This window comes from Grammomys surdaster, unplaced genomic scaffold (genome assembly GCF_004785775.1).
Source record: "Grammomys surdaster isolate TR1022 unplaced genomic scaffold, NIH_TR_1.0 211, whole genome shotgun sequence".
NCBI lineage: Eukaryota > Metazoa > Chordata > Mammalia > Rodentia > Muridae > Grammomys > Grammomys surdaster.
This window is the reverse complement of record NW_021604656.1, coordinates 3,499,324-3,509,503: the sequence shown is the minus strand read 5'-3', so window position 1 is coordinate 3,509,503 and position 10,180 is coordinate 3,499,324.

The window sequence follows — 10,180 nt, the reverse complement described above, 5'->3', positions numbered from 1 at the left end:
ACACACACACACACACACACACACACACACACACACACACACAGGAGATTGAATCTAGGACTCCATTCAGGCTAAGCTATATCCCTGGCTCTCCAGCCTGAAGTCCCTTCTTTTTGAAACATTGTGTTTTCTAGGCGTTGTAACTGAGTTTCTCTAATCAGTTCTTTCTAGCCTTTAGCTGATACTCAGTCCTTAGGTCTATATATTTTTTTTTTAGTCTTTTTTTTGTTTTTGTTTTTTTTTTGTTTTTCGAGACAGGGTTTCTCTGTGTAGCCCTGGCTGTCCTGGAACTCACTCTGTAGACCAGGCTGGCCTCGAACTCAGAAATCCCCCTGCCTCTGCCTCCCAAATGCTGGGATTAAAGGTGTGTGCCACCACTGCCCGGCTTAGTCCTTTGTTTTTTAAAGAAGCTTTTATTAGATTTTTAAACATTATTTTGTATGAATGAGTGTTTTACTTGCAGGTATGTATGTGCACTACATGGATGCCTGGTGCCTTCAGAGTTCAGAAGAAGGCATTGAATCCCCTGGGATTGAAGTTCTAGATGGTTGTGAGCCACGTGGGTGCTGGGAACTGAACCTAGGTCCTTTGGAAAAACAACAAGTTCTCTTATCCACTGAGCCATTTCTCCAGCTCCCAGTCCTTCAATCTTAATGCCCCTCAGCATTTCTGCACGGGCTGTTTCCACATTTCACTTTCCCTGCATATCATTCTGAGGCTTCTGTGACCATCTTTAACGCTCTCTATGCCCACCATGTGTATCTCTAGCCCAGCCATATCCTGTCCTGTCCTGTCCTGTCCTGTCCTGACCTGTCCTGTCCTTAAAGCTCCATTTACACATCTCCAAATGGATGTCGATGTTTTTAGGCATGTAGCAGTACAACTGAACTCAACTCTATTCTCCCCACCGAAACTGTCTTCTCTGTAAAAAAAACAAAAACCAGATCCAGGCTGCTCTCTTTTAGGGTTTTGTAGTGTTAGTGAATAGTGAGGTCATCAGCCAAGCTTACTCACAGGAACAAGCTGCTCGGTTTCTGCGGCAAGCCCTTTTTTACCTCTTAACTGCCATTCACTTCTTTTGGCTTCTGCTGCTGTGATTCGAGCTAAGTTACTGTCACCTCTGGCCCCATCTTCTGAAGCTGTCTTGTCTTCCACTCCCTTTTGTTCACTAGTCAAAGTGGTCTTAAAGAAAAGTATGCAATTGTAGCTCGTACCACATTCTTGTCGTTCCAGCACTAGGGAAGTGGAGACAGGAGAATCCAGACTTTGAGGCCAGTTTGGGCCCCACAGCAAGACCCTGTCTCAGACAAACAAACAAACAAACAAACAAAAAGTATGCATGCATCCTTTTTCCTTAGGCATCTTAACTTTGTTGTAGTCCGTTCCATCTGCTGGAATTAAACACTGCAGACTGTGTGGTTTAAACAACAGACATTCATTTCTCCAAGTCTTAGAGGAAGGTTGGGTGCTGGTCCATTTGGTTCCTGGTGAGGATTTTCTCTCTTGTGCTACACACAGCCACCTTTTTGCTATGCCCTCACATGGCCTATTTGGAAAGATCTCCTCTTCCTCTTACAAAGCCACCGATCCCATTAAAATTAACTAACCTGCTACTGCTTCCTTTTGACATGATACAAACCAGAGTCACCAAGGAAGAAGGAACCTTAGCAGAGGAATTGCCTCTATTGTAGGCACATCTGTGGGGGCATTTCTTGTTTAATGATTGCTATGGGAGGTCCCAGCTCACTGTGGATAATGCTACCTCTGGGCAGGTGGTCCTGGGTTATATAAAATGTAGACTGAGAAAGCCAGGGAGAACAAGCCAGGGAGAGCAAACCAGGGAGAACAAGCCCACTGGAGGAGCACTCCGCTGTGGTCATCCTTCAGTCCCTGCTTCCAGGTTACTTCCTCGAACCCCTGCCATAAACTCCCTCAGTAATGCTCTGATAACTGGGAGTTATCAGATAAAATCAACCCTTTCCTCCCCCAGGTCGTTTTGGGTCATGGTATTTACCAAAGCAGCAGAAAGCAAACACCTCCCAGGGGCTCCATCTCCAAAGACATGGAAGGCTAAGGATTCCGGGCCTGAGCTTGAGGGGAGTGCAAACTGTTGGACTCCAAGCACATTCTGAACTAAATATAAAGCTAGACACACCTTACTATGTGGTTTTGGAGCATATAGATATTTAGATACATCTATATCTAGATATGGAGTAAATGTATTTAACCACTGAAGGCCTATGCCCATGGAGGTAATTACCTCTGCCCTGATCTCTCCTCACTTAAACTTTAAGGGGAACAGACTAGAAAACCCTGGTCATCTACAGTCGGGGTGAGAGGTATCAACCTGTGAAGCATAAATATAGAACAGCTTTATTTTTCTCCTCCAATAACCACTACCACACTCTCTAGAAATCCTCTTGATTTCTGAGTAGTGATTTCCCCAAGGAAATCTACTCACTGTAGCCACATTAAAAGGGTCATTCACGTGGTGTCAGGTATTAAAACTTGTGGTTTTATCTTATGTGGTTCGAGGTGTTAACACTTCAGCATGACCTATTAAAATATTTCATCTCTTGTTTAACCCATTGCTTTTTCCTGTTCTTTTAGTCCAGGTGAGTTTGGATCGACAACTGCTCTCAGGGGAAAGGTAGTCCAACCCAACAAGACTCAGAGGTCTCGTTCCCTCCTCCCTGGCTTTCTCAAGCACAGAAAACAAAGGAGAAAGAATGTTCCCTGCCAGACTGTCCTTGAAGACGTGGCTGTGGTCACCCTGGTCACCCTGGTTTCTGGAGCAACAGTTCCCCCATTGTGTGGCTGTGGCTCTTTCACCTGCACTGTTGTACATTGTTGCTTTCTGGGGCTCCTGAGTTCAGAGATTACAGGCTCAGCCTCTTTCTCCTGGATGCTGCCACCAGTGTCTTCCAGGGTCATCTAACAATCTTTCATTGTTGAGGAGTCCAGAGGAGCTTCTCGAGAAATGTCAGCCACCTTCTGAGCTGTACAGGGGACTCCAAAATGTGGAGAACCTAATATAATTCATGGAGGAAGGGACAGCAGGGACAGCAGGTAGCTGCCATCTCAGCGTCCCTATTTATTGCCCGTCCTTTACTCCCATGAGTATCAGAGACTCACCCACATCTGTGGGTCAATAAATTCAGACACATTCTTAGCTCGGAGAAAAGAGTGAGGAACTTTGTTTAACCTTGCTCTGTGGGGAGTGAATGGAAAAGGCAGGACAGCCCCCATTTCTTCAGTCCTGGGCCTTCAACTGCCACTGAGGCTGCACCTTCACCAATGGCCTTGGTCATCCTGGGTTTGTCCTGAAACAACCTGTACAACCTAAGACTTCAAAAATGATGCGTCTTTATGCTCGTATGTGTGCACTTGCAAATATTCTGTAAGGTATCACTTCTATATAGATTTACTCCCCCTAAACAGTAAAATCATATGCCAGTATAGTCTTCTGTACTTAGTATAAATATTTATTTTTTTACTGAGTACTTGTCGTGTGCCAGGTACCACGTAAAAAGCCAGGGACAAAGTAATGAACAATCTGGGGGGTAGTGGCGTGACCTGTAATCCCACCATCAGGAGGATGGGGTAGGAAGAGCTATATATATTTAGGGCCACCCTGATCTGCATAGCAAGTATCAAGCCAGTCAGTGCTATACAGTGACACCTAATCAAACAAACCAACAGAAACATAAAAGCAGCGAGGCAGCTATTGCCTTTATCAAGAGCATTGTAGCTGAGAAACTGTCTCTAGTTTGTGAAGAAAACAGTTCCACTCCTGTGCTTTAAATAATAAGCCAGGTGGTGGGGGCACACACTTTTAATTCCAGCACTTGGGAGGCAGAGTCGGGGGAATCTCTATGGGTTTGAGGCCAGCCTGTTCTACAGAGCAAGTTCCACAACAGCCAGGGCTACACAGAGTAATTCTGTCTTGAAAAACCTAGATAAATAGATCATTAGTTAGATAGATGATAGATAGATAGATAGATAGATAGATAGATAGATAGATACGTGGATCTTAATGAAGTTAAAAATTAAGCTTGGAAAAAAAACCCTATAAAATCCAAAATGAGACCACAATTAAATGCTACTTCATACCCTTTAAGATTTTTGTTTATTTGATTTGATAATTCAGCCATGAAAGTACCAAAGTTCTGATGTATGCAACAGCATGAACAAACTCTGAATCATTGTGCTAACCAAAATAAGTCCATATCTGAAATGGAACAGTGCTGTGGAACTCTGCTGTTTGGTCTTGACATAACTGACATGGCTGTTGACTTTTGGCATCAGACTCTTTACAAGACCGGCCCACTAACATTCCCTCATGGAAGATGGGATGGATTTGCTAACAAAGCCAAAAAGAGGCCTTGCCCCTTGTATAAGACAGGGTTTGCATTTCTGCACAAAACATCATGACCAAGAAACAAGCTGGGGAGGAAAGGGTTTATTCAGTACACTTCCACATTGCTGTTCATCACCAAAGGAAGTCAGGACTGGAACTCAAGCAGGTCAGGAAGCAGGAGTTAGTGCAGAGGCCATGGAGGGATGTTACTTACTGGCTTGTCTCCCCTGGCTTGCTCAGCTTGCTTTCTTATAGAACCCAAGACCACCAGCCTAGGGATGGCACCACCCACAATGTGCCCTCCCACCCTTGATCACTAACTGAGAAAATGCCTGACAGCTGGATCTCATGGTGGCATTTCCTCAAGGGAGGCTCCTTTCTCTGTGATAACTCCAGCTTGTGTCAAGTTGACACACAAAACCAGCCAGGACAACTGACCCCTTGTCAACTTGATACACAAACTATAACTATTAAGCCCCAACCCTTACTTTCTTATTCATCCCCAAGATCTAAATAATTTTAAAAGTCCCACAGTCTTTGCAAATTCTTACATATTAAAATTTAAATCCCTTTAAAATATCCAATCTCTTTTGAATTTCAAAGTCCTTTTACAATTCAAAGTCTCTTAACTATGGGATCCACTAAAATAATCTCTTCCTTCAAGAAGGAAAAATATCAGGGCACAGTCACAATCAAAAGCAAAATCAAGCTCTACCCATCCAGTGTCTGGGATCCACTCACTCTCTTCTGGGCTCCTCCAAGGGCTCCTCCAGCCCTGCCCTTTATACCACACACCTTGTCTTCTAGGTTCCAACTGCCTGTATGCCACTGCTGCTACTGTTCTTGGTGGTCATCTAATGGTACCGACATCTCAAAAACACCGCTGTCTTCCCCTGCTACTGGACTACACTTTCACAAATAGCTTTTTATAGGCTCTTTTCATGGTGCTAAGCCTCAACTTCTTTGCCTTCAAAACCAGTACCACATGGGTGACTTACACATTACCAAGTCTGGCTGCCAACAGGAGGTACAACAGTCACTGCCTCTGGAACACAGCTTTTCTGTGCTCTCAGGAAACACTTCCCAGAAAATTTCACCTTACTGATGCTGGTCGCTTCTTAATCACTGCTAATTTCTTAGTTCTAGCTAACCAGCATCAATTGTCCCAGTGATGCAACGGTTTGCTTTAGTTCTGGTATCTTGTTAATCACAGCTGATTCTTCAGCCCCAGCTAAACAAAACCACAGAATCTTCACAATCAAAACCGAAATGGCCCTGATAAGAGTTTTTAATTTTCTCTTTGAAATTTCACAAGCCAATCCTCCATCTTCTGCACTGTTCTCAACATTATCTTCCAAGCTCCTACAGAACATCCCACAGAACTCAACACCCAGTGGCTCTTCCAGCTCAAAGTTCCAAAGTCCTTCTACAGTCCTCCCAAAAACATGGTCAGGTTGTCACAGGAATACCCCACTATACTTCTACCAGTTTGCCTTAGTCAGGGTTTGTATTCCTGCATAAACATTATGACCAAGAAGCAAGTTGGGGAGGTGTACTGGCTGGTTTTTGTGTGTCAACTTGACACAAGCTGGAGTTATCACAGAGAAAGGAGCCTCCCTTGAGGAAATGCCTCCATGAGATCCAGCTGTAAAGCATTGTCTCAGTTAGTGATCAAAGGTGGGAGGGACCATTGTGGGTGGTGCCATCCCTGGGCTGGTAGTCCTGGGTTCTATAAGAAAGCAAGCCAGGGAAAGCAAGCCAGTAAGTAACATCTCTCCATGGCCTCTGCATCAGTTCCTGCCTCCAAGTTCCTGCCCTGTGTGAATTCCAGTCCTGGCTTCCTTTGGTAATGAACAGTAGAAGTGTAAGTAAGCTAAGTAAACTCCTCTTGTCTTAGCCAGGGTTTGCATTTCTGCATAAAACATCATGGCTGAAAGGCAAGTTGGAGAGGAACGAGTTTCTTTGGCTTACACTTCCATCGTTGCAGGAACCCACACAGGGCAGAATGTTCTCAGCATAGTTAAGCCCTTAACAGTGTAGTGGGAAGACTTTTCGGTGACATAGCCACTCTTCATTTGCTTACATTCTTGTAAGTGCTCCTCACTGTCATCCAAAGCTGGACTTGGTGGGACTGTTTCTTCTGTCATTTCTGTACCTGGCGTGAAGTGATATGTGTTCATGTCTCCCAGGAAAGGTCATGTGACAGCCTTTAAAGTTAAAAAGAACATGTCTATGTGACCAGAAAAGAAAGATTGTTTCACAAAGTTATAAAATTGGAAGACTGATAGTTAAAAGCTGTAAATATTTGGTTGGCAAGGGTGAGCCAATGGGTAAAGATGTTTGCTGCCTGGTGACCAGAGTTCAAACCCCCGAAGATACATGAGGAAAGAGAGAGTCAGCTTCCATTGGTTGTCCCAAGGCTTCCACATGTTTCTCTCTCTCTCTCTGTCTTTCTTTCTCTCTCGGTAAAAACATAAAGTGTACGTATTATTCATTGTGTAATTGGGTTTTCTTCCTTTTTTTAAATGACTACATTTAAAGGTTCCTGATAAAGGATATGTCTCGGTTTATTTAAGCAGCCCCTGTGGTAAGCACCTGGCTTGCTTCCATGTTTTTGTTGGTTTACTTGTGTAGTTTTTACTATTGACAATAATGTTTCAAGAACCGGGTGTTTGTGTTTTTGTTTTTTTGGAGACTGGATGTGAGGGGCACAGTAAAGAAACCAAAACAGTCACTGTGCGGATGGAAAGGGAACCATTTATTCCACACAGCCCAGGAAAGCAAAGAGAAGCAACAGGGGGGAATTGGCAGTGTTATGAGGCAATGGGTACCTGGGAGAAACCCGGGAACCTGTGAGCTGCCATGGGGGCTTTGAAGTGTATAACGTGGACTTGTGAGCAGGCACTGAGGGAGCCTGTCGTCTAGCATGGACCTTGATATGCTGATAGATACCACAGGCACATGTTGATGGGAAAGCCATATGTCCCTTCTGCTACAAGTGAGGAGAAGGATTCCTTTTGGCACGTGCGGTGCTAGACTCAAGCCCTGAGCAGAGCGCTAAAGAACCTGTGCATAAAAACCATACATTAGACTAAAAGTGCACAGGGCCAGATTTGGAGCAGGCTGAACTGCACACATTTCTTTGTCTCTTATAACTTGTCCATACCAGTAAGCACAGGAGGAAATACACAGTGAAATCGTTTTGCATTTCTGATCTGAATGGTAATTGAATTGGTAAGCCAATGTGTTAGTGGGCATGAAGCCAACCTCTTTACTTGACATGATTTATTGAGAATGACACTGCATCCAACAACATGTAGGGCAGTTTAAACCAGGCACGAGCATGCCTTGAGCTAACTGAGAATTGAAGTTACTGTCATCACCTCACAAACACAATTCCCAAACAAGTGACTCCTGCGTCTGCATCACTAATAGGCAAAATGAAGTAGAGAAACATTTGGCAACTGGTTTGTTATAAACACACATGAAGTGTCTGTTGGTATCAGGCTCCAGTGGACCAGTGTTAAGACACAGCTTAGAACAGACCACACCAGACCAAACAGTACAGGGTCGGGGGGTTATTGAGGAGATAGGACAAAGATGGGGGGAGGGAGAAGTAGAAGAAGAAGATGGAAGAAGAGAGCAAGGTCAGGGGGTTCTGTCTGGTTTATATGGGTGGTGATGTAGCCTCTCCCAGGTAAAGGTGAGGTAGGCAGGTGGATTCTGGGAATGTACAGCGGTTGCCTTGGCAACAATGTAGGGGTTCCCTAGATGTGATGTCACTGGATTCGGAGCCTGATACCAACATATCTCCCTTTTTCTTATTATAAAGAGAAGAAAAAAAAAGGTGAGGGGAAGCCAATGGTGAAAGGGGAGTTGGGGTGCCCTGTCTCTTAAACTACTTCCTGCTGTGTAGGGGCATAGTCCATTGTGGGGAGTAGCTGGGTTTCACCATCGGGGTCCACTTGGTAGATGTGTGCGTCAGGTTCCTCTGTGGACAGCGGCTGGTAATCTTGTAACAGGAACGGATTAATAGTTTGATTAGAAATAAGAACACCAGGAGGATGATTTTAAAAGGTGTTACAAGAGAGAGTATCTACTTTTAGTGTTGACTGATTTTTTTTTCCTTCCAGAACAAAAATCTATCGCACAAACGTTTGTGTTAGCATTTTGTCTAGGCTTTGCCCCAGTTACCTGGCAACAGCTAGGTGTGCCTGACTCACTATAAAAGGGGCTGCTTGCCCCCCCTCCCTCTAGCCTTCCTGTTCTCGCTCTGTCCTCTGTCCAGCTCCTCCTTTCTCCCCATTCCCTTCCCCCTCTCCATGTGCTCATGGCCAGGGGCCCCTGTTCCTTCTCTCTCTCTCTCTCTCTCTCTCTCTCTCTCTCTCTCTCTCTCTCTCTCTGCCTCTACTACCCTCTCAACTCTCCTCCCCATGCCCTGAATAAACTCCATATTCTATACCACAAGGGGACGGGATGCCTCGGCATGGGCCCGCAGAGGCACCCCCTCCCCCCACACCTACTCCACATCCACCAAACATATTCCTTCTCTCTTTATCTTTTTATAAAACACAAGAGCTGGGGGGTCTCTGTCCCCACTGTGTGCATATTCAGTTTTACAGATTTACAGTAACATAATGGCTAGATGTTTGATCTGTTAATATTCATTACATTTTACAGATATGGGTATCTTCTATGTAGCTTATCTGTTTTTATCTTTATTTCCTGTTATGATCTCACTTATATGTTCTTTCTTGACTACCACCATGCAAGCCGTGTCATTTGCTCAGTGCTATAAACTCATACACCCATCTCCACAATCAAGTAAACATTGAGAAAGATACATGTTCTTAAACATAGGAATAAATGGATATACAAGATATAAAAAAGATTGTGAATTTGTCATTTGCTTTTATAGAAGGGACTATACACTCACATACATACATACATATATATACAAACACATATTATATACACATTTAAGCATGTATATATATATACATATATGTATATATATATGTGTATATATATATATTATATGTGTGTATATACACACATATGGATATTACCCCCACACCCAGCAATGCCCTTTCTCATTTAATTTAATTGCTCAGGGCAGCCACCAGCTCTTTCTATGTTTTCTACAGACATGACTTGACTTCCCGGTACTGATGTACTTACTTATATTTATTAACCCTTCCCCCGTTGATAAGCAAACTTTTTGGTCTGGAGACCTGTCAAGATGGCTCAGTAGTTACAATATTTGCAAGTCTTACAAAGGATCCAGTATTCAGTTCCTAGTATCCAGGGGGTGGCTCACAAGCCATTTGCAACTACAGAGGTCAGGGCCCCGTCTTCCAGCCTCTGCAGACACCAGGACATATGTGGTACATACACATAAAATAAAAATAATAAATAGCCGAGCTGTGGTGCCGCATGCCCTTAATCCCAGCACTTGGGAGGCAGAGGCAGGTGGATATCTGAGTTCGAGAGTTCGAGTCTAGCCTGGTCTACAGAGTGAGTTCCAGGACAGCCAGGGCTACACAGAGAAACCCTGTCTCGAAAAACAAAACAAAACAAAACTAAACAAATCTTTAAAAATAGACAAGTACTGGAGGGAGAGAAGTAGCTAGAACCATGGATGAGCCTGGTGGGCAGGAGCCGACGGAGGGAGAGAAGTAGCTGGAGCCATGGATGAGCCTGGTGGGCAGGAGCCGACAGAGGGAGAGAAGTAGCTAGAACCATGGATGAGCCTGGTGGGCAGGAGCCGACAGAGGCTGGAGTCGCTATCACGGGATGTGCTATTCCACTATCCGTATG